General features: G+C 36.3%; 1 protein-coding gene across 4 annotated transcripts in view; it reads right to left on the minus strand.

Annotated features, from left to right (window-relative positions):
• Positions 1 to 15,315, minus strand: part of IPCEF1 (interaction protein for cytohesin exchange factors 1) — a 181,792-nt gene that overhangs the window by 113,327 nt on the left and 53,150 nt on the right. For all 4 annotated transcript variants that reach the window (XM_047733016.1, XM_047733015.1, XM_047733013.1 and 1 more), the window contains one exon: positions 12,385 to 12,428. The gene's annotated coding sequence lies outside the window, so the exon portion shown is untranslated. The remainder of the gene's footprint in view (positions 1 to 12,384; positions 12,429 to 15,315) is intronic.

Consider the following 15,315-nt stretch of genomic DNA (forward strand, 5'->3'; position numbering starts at 1 on the left):
TTAAGAAGTGCTTAGCTTTCTCTGGCTGGAATCATAATACATATGCAAAGAGACACCTAGTGGCCCAACGTGTATGTACACTATTTTAGCTAGAGACCAAACACTGAAACATTATTGGACTCCCTATTTTAGCATTCTTTTGATTTGGATAGGTCATTTTTTTTTTAACTACTAGAGTTCTAAATGGAGAAATTTAAATTTTACAAAAGAATATTTTGTGTTTCTTTCTAAAGGAAGTGTTTGCTCCTCTATTTGTTTTTTAATTAGATGATCTTACTGCATAAAGTCCTGAAAAGTCACCCAAAAATTAGAGTAGACTGTAATTGGCCAGACACTTCAGTTCACCTTTTCCTGAACACATGTGTGATTATTTTTCTGTTTCCATTCCTTTCTAGACTTTGTGTGTGAGATTTTCCATTTTTCTTTGGGTTGTTTTATTCTTGCTTTTAATTCAGTAAAGCCAAAGACTTTTTTTCCCAGCCAGCTTCCTGTGGTCCACCCGGTTTCCTGTTGCCCGCCCAGCCTTGTTACCTCACACTGCCTTTCTCACTCACACCTCACCTACACAGCTTTATACCCACCTCCTCATAGTCCATTCCCATGTGCACCTGTCCCACTTTCACCACCTTAGATAACATCCTCTAACCTCAAAAGTCTGCCATCACAAAAAAACAAGGAATTGTCTATTTTTTCTTTACCCTATAATACAGAAATTTGGTTATGCCTGAGTTTAGATTAGAAATTGTTTTTAATTAGATACATTTAATTGCAATTTATATGACCTCAGAGACTCAGACTCATAGGTTTTTAGATCTGAAAGAAATAGGCTTATTCTGGGGGGAACCAGGACAATTTATGAAGTCTGATTACTCTGAGATGGTCATGTCATAAAAACTCATGTGGATAGTTCCAGGAAGGTGATGCACCATGCTTAGAAGAAGAAGCCAAAAATGCCAAGGCTCTAGATGTGTAGATGAAAAAGTGATCTAAGAAGTAGATTCTCCTCCCAACTGTTCCAGCTAAAACCAGGTGGATCAGAGATGAGCAGCAAACCTAGACCTTCCCAAATCCTATCATGAGAGAAAGAAGCCAGACACAAAAAATATATAAACAGGCAAAACTAGGCCATAGGGTTTAGTAAAGTACACTTGGGTCATAACACTGTAAAGGAATGCAAGGAAGTAACGAATTACCTCAAATGGCCGTTGAGGGGTTACCTTTAGGAAGATGGCAAGATTTATTGGAACGGGCACAAGAGGAGATTCTAGAGTTCTGACAGTATTCTTTTTTTTTTATTTTTAAGGTTTCATTTATTTATTCGAGAGAGAGGGAAAGAAGATACAAGTATGGGGGAGGGGCAGAAGGAGATGGAGGAGCAGACTCCCCACTGAGCCAGGAGTCCAATGTAGGACTCCATCCCAGGACCCTGAGATCTTGACCTGAGCCAAAGTCAGACACTTACCCAACTGAGCCACCCAGAAGCCCCAACGATATTCTATTTCTTGACTCCCGTAGTCTAGAATTTATGCTTTATGATAAATCACTGAGATATTCAAATTTGTCTGTACATTCTTCTATATTTATATTTTAACATACTGTATTTTATATTGCAAAATAAAAGTTATTTTAAAAACAAAGATCTAACAACGTGTATCTAAAAGAAGAAAAGCTGGGGCACCTGGGTGGCTCAGTCGTTAAGCGTCTGCCTTTGGCTCAGGTCATGATCCCAGGGTCCGGGGATCAAGCCCCAGATCATATCTTATAGGGCTGCCTGCTCAGCGGGAAGCCTGCTTCTCCCTCTCCCATTCCCCCTGCTTGTGTTCCCTCTCTCACTGTGCCTCTCTCCGTCAAATAATAAATAAAATCTTAAAAAAAAAAAAGAAAAAAAACTGAAAACAAAAGGATATGGAAGGTTAAGAATAAAAAGATGGATACAGATATACAGGCAAACCTAAAGGAAATGCAAGCTGTGCTGAGAATTTTAATATATGAAAATATAAAATTTATACATATATATGTATATTTACCGTGCATTGTTAAACATACATTTAATAGAGAAAGATGTTATCAGTCAATAAAAAAATCAAAGCCAGAAAATATAACCTTCACAAACATATATATATATATATATATATATATATATATAGCCTCAAATCAAGCAACCACAATTCATAAAACTGGAAAAAGAAGTAAATAAATGGGCAATTACAGTTGAGAATTATAGCATCCATCTCTCAGAAAACAATGCAGACTATAAGTAAATGGAAATGCAAATGACACAAATTAGTAAATTTCAGGTACACAGAACTCTGTAATTAAGAAATACACACATTTCCAACATACATGATATATTATCAAAAATTGACAAAGTACTATATTACAACAGAAGTCTTGATAAACTGCACAGAATTGATTTAACACAGATTATGTTCTCTGACTATAATGCTTTAATTATAGAAATTAATAGCGAAAAAATAGACATTTAAAATGTCTATATGTCTGGAAACAAAATCTCAGACTACTAAAAAAAATCGAATCCAGAAGGAAATAAAATGGAAAATATTTGGAATTTATCACCATTGAAAACACTACACATCAAAATCTTAGGGCACACAACTAAAACATTTTTTGGGGGAAATATAGACCTTAAATACATTTATCAGAATATAAGAGGGAATGAAAACAAGTAAGCTAAGAGCTCAACACTTGAAACTGGAAAAATAGCAAACTAGCAAACCAAGGAAGAAGTAGGAAAAATAAAGGCAGAAATAAATGAAATAGGAAAATAAGGGGAAGATTAATAAAGCACAAAACTAGTTCTTTGGACAAAAATTAATAAAATAGAACTCCAGCAAGATTGACTAAAGGGGAAGGAGTGTTAGATACAAATAAATACTTCTGAGTGAAGGCTCTGAGCCTGCCAATTATTCAGCCTGAAATTAACTTCAAAAATTTCATTTGGATGCAGGCAAATAGTTAAGAAGAAATCTAATATAGAAAGATTGCCTGATAACCCATTTTGCAATCTGCTCTCCTGAAAGAAGCAAAATATTATCTGCCCAAATCTAGCTTATTCTTTCATATATTGGTCACTGGGAGTAAAAATCAATTGCAAAAATCAATTACAAAAGTAATTGCAATTGGAAACAAATGATGTGAAAAGCAAAAAAAAAAAAAAAAAAAAAAAAAAATTATTTTCCCCATAAGTTTTTTGCAGGCAGAATTACCTAATATTTCAAGATTGTTGTAACATATAAGGACAATTATATGCACTCAAAATTCAAAATCAAACAAGTTAGAAAAATTACTGTCTTGTGTCAGAATCTGCTCCTTTATTCCACCTACTCATTTTATCCCCTTTTAGCAGAGACCCCATTTCTCAATGTTCACCAGAAGGATCTTTTGGGGGGCATTTATTAATTTTTGTCCGATCAGCTCCTTTTTCTTCTCCCCACACCCAATTGAACTGGCCCCACATCCCCAAAACAGGAGCAAGCGTATGGCTTAGGTTTGTCAACCATTCACTCATTTATCAAATATTTATTGACTAACCATGCAGTAGGCACAGTATTAGAGCCTGAAAAATATAACCCTGAACAGATAAAATCTCCTTGTCCTCATGGGGCTTACATTTCGTGGGAGTAGACAATTAACAAGATAAATAAGTAAAATAAGTGGCATATGAGATGGACATAAATGAAGAAAAATAAAATAGGGATGAGTATTACAGAGAGCTCTCATTTTAAACGCGTGGATGGGAACAGTCTCACTAAATAGGTGACATTTGAGTAAAGACCAGGAAGAGGTAAACAAGCAATCAGTAGAAATCCAAGAGTGAGCAGTCAGGGTCAGAGAGCAGCCAAGGCAGAGCCCTGAACTGGGATTGAAAGTGTGTCTGGCATGTGTAAGGCACAGCAAGGAGGCCAGCATGGCAGAGGTTGACTGTGCAATGGGGGGAGAGGGGTAGGAAATGAGGTCAGAGAGATTACACGAGGCCAGCTCACGCGGATCGTGGGTGGTCTTTTGAGTTATTGCTGAAGACTTCGGCTTTTGACGTGAAACAGGCAAGCTTTATAGAGTTTGATCTGACACACATGTTAACAGTTCTGGCTCCAGCACCGAGAAGAGACTGAAGGAAGTGAAGACATAAACCCAGAGGCCAGTTAAGAGGCTACTGCAGTAAGTGGGAGAAGATATGAGAATGCCCTGGACCACAGGTGGCAAGAAGTAAATTGACCAACGTACTTAACACTTTGGCCACAATGGCCAATTAAACCAAGAGTAAATGGACTAAGGCTAGCTGGGAAATTCTCCCTAAAGCATTGGGGAAGAGTCTTGTCATTTTTTCTGGGACTTGAGCCATGAGCACAGGACAAGCCTGGAGTTAGCAGTGGCCATCTTGGTGAGTCGGTGGGGAGAACAGAGAACAAAACCAAAACAGTGGGAAGAGAGCCTTGGGAGAGAGGAGAAAAAAGAAATCTTCCTGTGCCACAAAATGCTGAACTAGACATATTTAAGAAGATGAAGAGCTGAATATGACTTGTGGAATTTCAGAATGTCAAAGGCATACAAAGAATCCTAAAAGTTTAGGGATGCCTGGGTGGTTGAGTTGATTGTCTGCTTCAGCTCAGGTCATGATCCCAGGGTCCAGCATCAGGTTCCTTGCTGAGCAGGGAGCCTGATTCTCCCTCTGCCTACCGCTCCCCCTGCTTACGCTCTCTGTCTGACAAATAAATAAATAAAAATCTTTTTAAAAATTCCTAAATGTTCACAGACAGGATAAAATGGTATTGTATATAAAGAAACACAAATAAGAATAACATCAGATTTCTTAAAGGCAACGTGGAATGTTAGAGAATAATGGAGCAATGTTTCAAATTTCTGAATCAAAATAAATGGGTACATAAAATTCCCTATCCAAGCACACAATCAGTCATGAGGCCAAAATAAAGACATGTTTATTCTCCATGTACCCAATATGAAAACAGTGCTTGATAAAACATTTCAATAAGTTGAAAAAGAAATTTAAGGAGAAAAACATGAAATATAAGAAAGTCAAAACAAATGATGAGATTAAGATTCAGGAAAAGATGGCCATAAAATGGGAAAAAATATATAAAATAAATTAAGGGCAATCTATTCTTGGGTGTTACACGCAAATAATAAATCATGAACGCTACATCAAAAACTAATGGTGTACTAACATAACATAATAATAAATAAATAAATAGATAAATATATAAAAATAAAGCTGATCTAAAGTATGGTTTCTTATTTCCAGTACAACATCCTTTGCACTGATTTTGCAATCAATCTTACTGCATCTGGAATTCCATTTAATTTCAAGTTACAGTCTTATATAAAAAAAGAAATAATAAAACATGACTAATAATACAAATAAAGCCTATAGATACATTGACATATGAGGACCATTTTTTCTGTAGACATTTTTCCCATGGTTGATTATACCTAAGCCTTCACTGACTCCTTTTCAATAATCCTTGTTTTATTTATTCCTACCTAAAATTAGCACATAAAAAAGTGAAATTAATTTAAAAACATGAAAATCTCTTACCTATATAGTAAAACATAAGGAATTATGAATGTGACTGATTTAGGTAGGAAAATTGTTTTGTAGAGACGCCTAATCCAAGACTTTCCAGTGAAGTTTATCAAAGAGGAAATTATTAGTCCTCTCTAATAAGGACTTCATGCCCCAAATAGACCACTCGCGAAGACCACCTGCCCCGGGGTTGTTGGGAGAGGCCATGTGACTAGTTCTGGTCCCTGTCTCTGGGTGGAGGAGATGTGCGTCATGTCCAGTCTGGAGAAGAGTGTGAGTGCTCCATATTCTCTCTTCCCAGTCACGTCAAACTCAAGCCACCTGTTGCCATGGTAGCTCCACAAGGAAGATGAGCTGCCATCAGCCTGCACCTCTGAGAGACTTTGTGGAGAAGGGGGACTTCCCCTTTTCATGTGAGCAGCAGTGAGCATACAGTGTGAACAAGAAATAAAAGCTCCTTATGTGAAGCCACTGCGGTTTCAGGGTTCATTTGCTACCACAGCATAACCTAGCCTATCCCCTGCTAAGAGCTCCCTGTGCCTCATGTATCATTTGCAAGTCTTTGCTAAATTTCCTTAAGTTATGTTTAAACTTTTCTTGTATAAACTGACATACCCAAGGTCATTAGAGCCTTTTTGAACACTTTATTTGGAAAGTGATTTTATTAGGAAAGACATTTATATTTCTTTTTTTTTTTAATTTTTTATTTTTTCAGCATAACAGTATTCATTATTTTTGCACCACACCCAGTGCTCCATGCAATCCGTGCCCTCTACAATACCCACCACCTGGTGCCCCCAACCTCCCACCCCCCACCCCTTCAAAATTCTCAGATCGTTTTTCAGAGTCCATAGTCTCTCATGGTTCACCTCCCCTTCCAATTTCCCTCAACTCCCTTCTCCTCTCCATCTCCCCTTGTCCTCCATGCTATTTGTTATGCTCCACAAATAAGACTAAACAGCATCCTTCTAAAGAATGAATGGGTCAACCAGGAAATTAAAGAAGAATTGAAAAAATTTATGGAAACAAATGATAATGAAAACACAACGGTTCAGAATCTGTGGGACACAACAAAGGCAGTCCTGAGAGGAAAATATATAGCGGTACAAGCCTTTCTCAAGAAACAAGAAAGGTCTCAGGTACACAACCTAACCCTACACCTAAAGGAGCTGGAGAAAGAACAAGAAAGAAACCCTAAACCCAGCAGGAGAAGAGAAATCATAAAGATCAGAGCAGAAATCAATGAAATAGAAACCAAAAAAACAATAGAACAAATCAACGAAACTAGGAGCTGGTTCTTTGAAAGAATTAATAAGATCGATAAACCCCTGGCCAGACTTATCAAAAAGAAAAGAGAAAGGACCCAAATCAATAAAATCATGAATGAAAGAGGAGAGATCACAACGAACACCAAAGAAATACAGACAATTATAAGAACATACTATGAGCAACTCTACGCCAACAAATTTGACAATCTGGAAGAAATGGATGCATTCCTAGAGACATATAAACTACCACAACTGAACCAGGAAGAAATAGAAAGCCTGAACAGACCCATAACCAGTAAGGAGATTGAAACAGTCATCAAAAATCTCCAAACAAACAAAAGCCCAGGGCCAGATGGCTTCCCGGGGGAATTCTACCAAACATTTAAAGAAGAACTAATTCCTATTCTCCTGAAACTGTTCCAAAAAATAGAAATAGAAGGAAAACTTCCAAACTCATTTTATGAGGCCAGCATCACCTTGATCCCAAAACCAGACAAGGATCCCAACAAAAAAGAGAACTACAGACCAATATCCTTGATGAACACAGATGCAAAAATTCTCACCAAAATACTAGCCAATAGGATTCAACAGTACATTAAAAGGATTATTCACCACGACCAAGTGGGATTTATTCCAGGGCTGCAGGGCTGGTTCAACATCCGCAAATCAATCAATGTGATACAACACATTAATAAAAGAAAGAACAAGAACCATATGATACTCTCCATAGATGCTGAAAAAGCATTTGACAAAGTACAGCATCTCTTCCTGATCAAAACTCTTCAAAGTGTAGGGATAGACGGTACATACCTCAATATTATCAAAGCCATCTATGAAAAACCCACCGCAAATATCATTCTCAATGGAGAAAAACTGAAAGCTTTTCCGCTAAGGTCAGGAACACGGCAGGGATGTCCGTTATCACCACTGCTATTCAACATAGTACTAGAAGTCCTAGCCTCAGCAATCAGACAACAAAAGGAAATTAAAGGCATCCAAATCGGCAAAGAAGAAGTCAAACTATCACTCTTTGCAGGTGATATGATACTATATGTGGAAAACCCAAAAGACTCCACTCCAAAACTGCTAGAACTTGTACAGGAATTCAGTAAAGTGTCAGGATATAAAATCAATGCACAGAAATCAGTTGCATTTCTCTACACCAACAACAAGACAGAAGAAAGAGAAATTAAGGAGTCCATCCCATTTACAATTGCACCCAAAACTATAAGATACCTAGGAATAAACCTAACCAAAGACATTTATATTTCTATGGAGTATAACAAAACTAAGGAAAAATGAAGTGTCTGACAACCAGAATACTTTTGCTCCCTGACTGAGATAATCTTCCTTCTCTGCTCACTGTCCATAAACAATAAATGCAGATTTTCTGAGAAATTGCCCCCCTAATTTGTGGAAATAACCTCAAAAGACTTTGAGATTTTCAGTTAATAACCTCTCAGTTTTGGAATTCGATTCTGTCCCTTAGAAAGCTATATCTATATTTTTTAACCAAAATTTAAGAAAACACAAATATTATTTAACCAGAAAAAATAACACCACAAATGTTAAACTGTTCTCTTGATATTTGAAAAGCTTGCAGATTCTGTTTCAAACCTAAAGATAATTTTTTTCAGTATTTTTTCTCTTTGTAACCCAGTTGTTCCCATTCCTGTTCACACTGGTGTATTTTGTGAAAAAAAAAAATTACAAGGCTTCAGAAAAAAACATATGTGGTCATCTTTTCCTTAACTGCTAGCACACAGGATTTTAACATAGAGTTTATTTTAAACTAAGCCAAGAAATCCTTGGAGTCCAAGTTGTTTTTCCATTAGAGGTATGAAACTTGGCCCCACATGTTTCTGTTCTGGAAAAAGTCCATTGATGCTCTGAATCACCTGGTAACATAAATTAACATGAGGTAGGTCTTAAAACATAACCCTCATAGGCACAGCAGGAAAAAATGAATTGGAAAAACATAACCTTGTGTTCTAATTTTATTCACTTAAAACTTCACAATATTCATTGCCCAGTAGGAATATGTCAAAATGATTAGACAAGCTTTCTGTACTTAAGAACTCTGTGAAGTGTTGGTGGGAATGTAAAATGGTACAACTGTTGTGGAAAAAAATTAAAGTAGAATTAACATATGACCCATCAATTCCATGTCTAGGTATTTACCCACAAGTACTGAAAACAGGGTCTCAAGGAGGCATTTATACGTCTATGTTCACAGCAACATTATTCATGAGAGCCAAAATGCGGAAGCAACACAGTGTCTAGCAACAGATAAATGGTTAAGCAAAAAGTGGTATATACACATACAATCGAATATTATTCAACCTTTTAAAAGAAGGAAATTCTGACCTGTGCTACAGCATGAATGCACCTTGAGGGCATTATGCTAAGTGAAATAAGCCAGTCACAAGAAGAAAAATACTATAAATTCCACTTATAGGAAGTACTTACTAGTACTTCAAATTATAAAGACAAAAGATATAGTGGTGGTTACCAGGGGCTGAGGGGAGGGGAGAATAGAGAGAGATTGTTTAACGGGTGTAAAGTTTTAGCTCTACAAAATGAAAAGAGTTATGGGGATGGTTGCACAGTAACGTGAATGTATTTAATGTCACTGATTTAATGTCACTGAACGTGAATGTACTTAATATTTAATAAAAATGACTTACATGGTAAATTTTATGATATGGGTATTTGACCACAATTTTTAAAAGTGAAGAAAAATTCTGTGAAGAACTCAAAATAATCATGGGACCAGAAATGTAGGCACCTGTAAATAAGAACTAAATACAGACTGGCTGCTCTCATCACACACACTTAGGCCAAGAATCACGCCTTTAATGTATCAGAGTGACTCTAAAAGCAAACAAAGCTCCTTACTAATAGCTTAATGATGACAATGGTAAAGATGAAAATTATTAATATACTTCTGCATTAAGTTGAAAGGTGTTTTATTATTCTAATAGCTGGTTTAAGACTTTCTCTTAGATAAACATCTAACTTTGTTAGAAAAATACTATAATAAGCCCCTTTGTTGTGAAATCTGAGATCCAGAAATGTTTGAATATATGTGTGTGAGGCCATTAGAGGAAGGTGAAAAATCATCCCCAGAAAATGGAAGGATAGAAGTGTCACCTACAATGTTGGGGTAAGTAGAAAGCTGTGAAGACTCTGACCTTTGTCTCCATGTTGGTTTCAAGGAGAACCAAGACAGCACCAAAATACTTGAAGAGATCAGTTCGAATACTCATAGAAATCATTGCCAGATGCACTCTACTCTTAAAGGTCATAAATTTGGGTGAGAAATGTCTGAAATCTCTAAGAGTCACAGATGCTCTTGCTGATAACAATGTCATTCATCTATCTCTCATAACTAACATTGACTGAGTGCCCAACTGTATACTAAGTATTGTTCTAAGAGCTGTGGTCATCCTAACTCATTAAATCCTTGCATCAGCTTTATGAGGTACTAGTACTAACTCTACTCACCAAGTGAGGAAAGTGAGCCACATAAATGTTAGATGACATGACCAAGGTCACATAGCTAGTAAGTGTCAGAGACAAGATCAAACCCAGACCATCTGAGTTCAGAGACTGTCATTTTCACCACTATGCTGTCTCTGATTTTGTTCAGTGCAAGAATTTCTATAATGCTTAACAAAACTCAGATTTTCTAATTTGGTCATTAGCTGTGTCATCTTCCATAAAAATTGTCAAGTTTTATATTACAAGAGACCATAGAGTTCATCTTACCTAGTCTTTCCACTAATGCAGGGTTCCCTCATAACATACATTTTTCTTTAAAAAATAAAAATTTAAAAAAAAAAAAAACTTTTTCTGACAACAAGCCAGGCTCTTTCTAGATACCTTTGATAACAAGTAGGCCCCTAATCTGAGGATCAGAAGTGTTTTACTAGAAAAAGTACTTGACAACTTTTAGAGATGGCAAAATCCACCATTTTTTGTTAATATCTTTCAGTAACCAGTTTGCAAACCAGCAACAAAAAGTGTAAATATGAAAAGTTATCAATTAAAATTCCTTAATGAAACATCAAATGTTATGGTGAATAAAGGGTTCTTTACCATAGAAGACAATGAGAGTATTATTGACTGAGAGTATTATTGACTGAGTCACACAATCTGTCTCAGGAATAAATGCATATCTTGAGTACACCCATGTTGAAACAATAGGACTTCACGTGTTTGAAGACATCTAAACAGCAAATGTATGGACTAAAACTATTTTTTTTTTTTTTGTCAGAGTTTGAACAACCACAACAATGGGTTTTAACAACTTTGAAAGGAAAAAGAGAGGGCAATGCTCACCAGAAAGAATGGTGGTAGCTAATGGGTCATAGGTAGCAATGTTTCAAAGACATTGCAATACAACTGGGAGTGGTAGAAAGTGCATATCAGAGGCAATAATGATTGTTATTATTATGGTTTGTCTCATAGAAAAATAATAGCACTTAATATACTAATATTTTCTGAAAAATTACCAGATTTTCAGTTAGATCCAGAGTCACGCACTCAAAAAATGTGTCCTTGATAGATAGCTGTGAAAAGAATGCTTCCCTTAGGGCACCTGGGAGGCTCAGTCAGTTAAGTGCCCAATTTTTTATTTTACCTCAGGTCAGGATTTAGGCTCTTGAGATCAAGCCCTACATCGGACTATGTACTGGGCATGGAACCTGCTTAAGATTCTCTCTCTCCCTCTCCCTTTGTCCCTCTACTTCTGCTCAGGCTCTCTCTTTCTCTCTCTCTCTTGCTCTCTCTGTCTCTCTAAAAAAATAAAATAAAATAAAAAATGCTTCCCTTGCATTCCCTAACAAGTTTAGAATTGTATTTTATCTTAAAAAAGAGTTAAACCAAACAAGAGAAAGATATCCTAGTCAGGAACTAAGACATATAATGATTCTTTTAAAGTTATTTTATAAGTATAAAATCAAAGGAATAATGAGAAGAATTACACACATATTCAAAGAACTCCAGTCTTGCCTAGATCATTAGTGATGAACTTTAAAGGCAAGAACATCTTAAGATTGTTTTACTTTTATATTATAATAATTAAATATAAATATTTTATTTGAATCAGTAGTAAATTTAGATCAGTAAATACCTCATTTCTAGAGTACTCAATCTGCATCTGGGCATCAAAACACATACTTGCTTACAAATAAATCCTTCACATAATTATACTTCTATGGTACTTTGATAGTTATGGTATATACCTGACCCCCAAGGGGGTCAAGAAGGATCATTCTATATATAAATTGTTTTACTAAACAACCCTCCCACTGAAAAGTAATTACCACCAAGAATCCATTTTCAAGGGATATACAGAGTAATAAACATAGTTTGTTATTTATTAATACTATTAGCTTCCCTCTGCATTAACTGTAGCATATGGATAAATATACCTAGTCTACTGCAGTTTGTTTCACAGATTAGAATAACAAAGTGGAGTACAGGTCCTTCAGGACATAAATATCACTAAAAGAAAGAATTAGTTTTAAAGAATTTTCAATTACATACCAAAAAGCTATGAGTGTCCTCGTTCCAGTTCTGCTGCCTCTGATCTGTACAAGAAAAAGACAAGAAAGGGGTCATAAGGTTTCTGCCTGGACCCAACTATCTAGAAGGAAGTCAGAATCTTACCACTTCACCCCCCAAGAAGAGGCAACAAAATAGTAACTTGCTCATCATAAAAACTACCCAATGAGTCTCTTGGAAAATGAGAAAGTTCTATCTCACAGGAAAGAAGACCTAGGTATAAGCTAGCAGGAAATCATTAAGCTGAGATCCCCTGGAATTGAATGTTTTCTAAAAGATAGTGTGAAAATAATGTTCAAATCCCTTTGAACACTGCTCAAGATATATTTTTAATTTACTTTTAAATATCTTGAAAGATGTTCACATGGATTTAGAATTTCCATCTGTTTTCCTGGAATTCTGTCAATGGGAAAATGTTTCATATTAGTAATATCCCACTCATTGCCTAAGCCATAAGTTTAAAAAATACAGATTTTTAAGACTTCATCTTTTTAAAAGACTTAATTTATTTATTTGACAGACAGAGATCACAAGTAGGCAGAGAGGCAGGCAGAGAGACAGAGAGGAGGAAGCAGGCTCCCCGCTGAGCAGAGAGCCCGATGCAGGGCTCGATCCCAGGACCCTGGGATCATGACCTGAGCCGAAGGCAGAGCCTTTAACCCACTGAGCCACCCAAGTGCCCCAGGACTTCATTTTTTAAGAGCAGTTTTAGGTTTATAGAAAACTGAGAGGAAGGTACAGAGATTCTTCTATACCCCCTGCCCCTACATGTGCATAGCTTCCCCCATTATCAACATCACTCACCAGAATGGTATATTTTTTACCAAGAATGAATTTACACTGAAACATCATAACTAGATAAAGTCCATAACATACCTTACAGTTCACTGTTGGTGTTATAAATCGTATGTTTATAGAAAAAAATATGTGCAGTGACATATATCTATCATTATATCATGTGATATAATATCATAGTATATTGATTGCTTTAAACATCCTCAGTGCTCTGCATATTCATTTCTCCCACCCCAAGCAACCACTGAACTTTTTATTATCTCCATAGTTTTGCGTTTTCCAAAATGTCATATAGCTGATATCATACAGTATGTAGACTTCTCAGATGGGTTTCTTTCGCTTAGTAATATGCATTAAAATTTCCTTTATGTCTTGTCATAGCTTGATAACATATTTCTTTTTAACACTAAATATTCCATTGTCTGGATGTGTCAATGTCTTTAACCATTCATCTACTGAAGGACATCTGGTTGCTTTCAAGTTTTACCAATGATGAATAATCTGCTGTAAACATCCATGTGCAGATTTTTGTATGGATGTAAGTTTTCAACTACTTTGGGTAAATACCAAGAAGCATGACTCCTGAGCTAACTATATGGTAAAACTAAGTTTAGTTTGGCTTGGGGGTTTTTTTTTGTTTGTTTTTTTTTAAGATTTTATTTATTTATTTGACAGACAGAGATCACATTAAGCAGAGAGGCAGGCAGACAGAGAGAGGAGGAAGCAGGCTCCCTGCAGAGCAGAGAGCCCGATGTGGGGCTCGATCCCAGGACCCTGGGATCATGACCTGAGCTGAAGGCAGAGGCTTTAACCACTGAGCCACCCAGGTGGCCCTAAGTTTTGATTTTTGAGAAACTACTGTTTTCTTCCAAAATGGTTATTCCATTTTGCATTTCCCATTAGCAATGCATGAGAGTTCCTGTTTCTCTACATCCTCACTGGCATTTGGTGTTGTCAGTGTTTCAGATTTCGGTCATTCTATTAGGTCTTTAAGTGGTTATCACAATTCTGTTTTAATTTAATTTCCTTGATGACATATGGAGCATTTTTCCATGCTTATTTCATATGCTTATTTGCCACCTGTAAATCTTTGATGAAGTGTCTCTCAAGGTATTTAGTCCATTTTTAATAATGTTGTTTATCTTCTTATTGTTGAATTTTAGGAGTTCACTGTATATTTTGGATAACAGTCCTTTATCACATGTGTCTTTTGCAAGTACTTTCTCCCAGTCTGTAACTTGTCTTCTAATTGCTTTATATTGCCTTTTGTAGAGAAGTTTTTAATTTTAATGAAATCAACATATTAATGTTTTCTTTCATGGATCACGATTTCTTGATGCTATGTCTAAAACAGTATCACCATACTCAAGTTCATCTAGACTTTCTCCTACAATATTTTCTAGTTCTGTGTTTTGTTTTGTTTTGTTTTTTAAAGATTTTATTTATTTATTTGACAGAGAGAAATCACAAGTAGACAGAGAGGCAGGCAGAGAGAGAGAGAGAGAGGGAAGCAGGCTCCCTGCTGAGCAGAGAGCCCGATGCGGGACTCGATCCCAGGACCCTGAGATCATGACCTGAGCCGAAGGCAGCGGCTTAACCCACTGAGCCACCCAGGCGCCCCTCTAGTTCTGTGTTTTATACATAGGTCTATGATACCTTTTTAAACATAATTTTCTCCATCACTTCCTTAAGTAGAGATCATCATTTTTGTGAGGAGTGTATGGTCTGTGTCTAGTTTCACTTTTTGGCCTGTAGATGTCCAGTTATTCCAGCACCATTTGTTGAAGATACTATCTTTGCTCCATTGTATTGCCTTTGCTCCCTTGTCAAAGATCAATTGACAACATTTATGAGGGTCTATTTCTGGGATCTCTCTTCTGCTCCATTGACCTACTTGTTTATCTTTTTACCAATACAATACTGTCTTGATTACTGAAACTGTAAAGTGAGTCTTAAAATTGGGTAGTGTCTGTCCTCCAACTTTGTTTTTCTCCCTCAATATTGTTTGGCTATTCTGGGTCTTTTCCCTCTCCATATAAACTTTAAAATCTATTTTTCAATGTCCAAAAAATAAATTGCTGATATATTAATTGGGATTGAACTGAATCTATGGGTCAA

The sequence above is a fragment of the Lutra lutra genome, chromosome 6, assembly GCF_902655055.1.
Source record: "Lutra lutra chromosome 6, mLutLut1.2, whole genome shotgun sequence".
Classification (NCBI taxonomy): domain Eukaryota; kingdom Metazoa; phylum Chordata; class Mammalia; order Carnivora; family Mustelidae; genus Lutra; species Lutra lutra.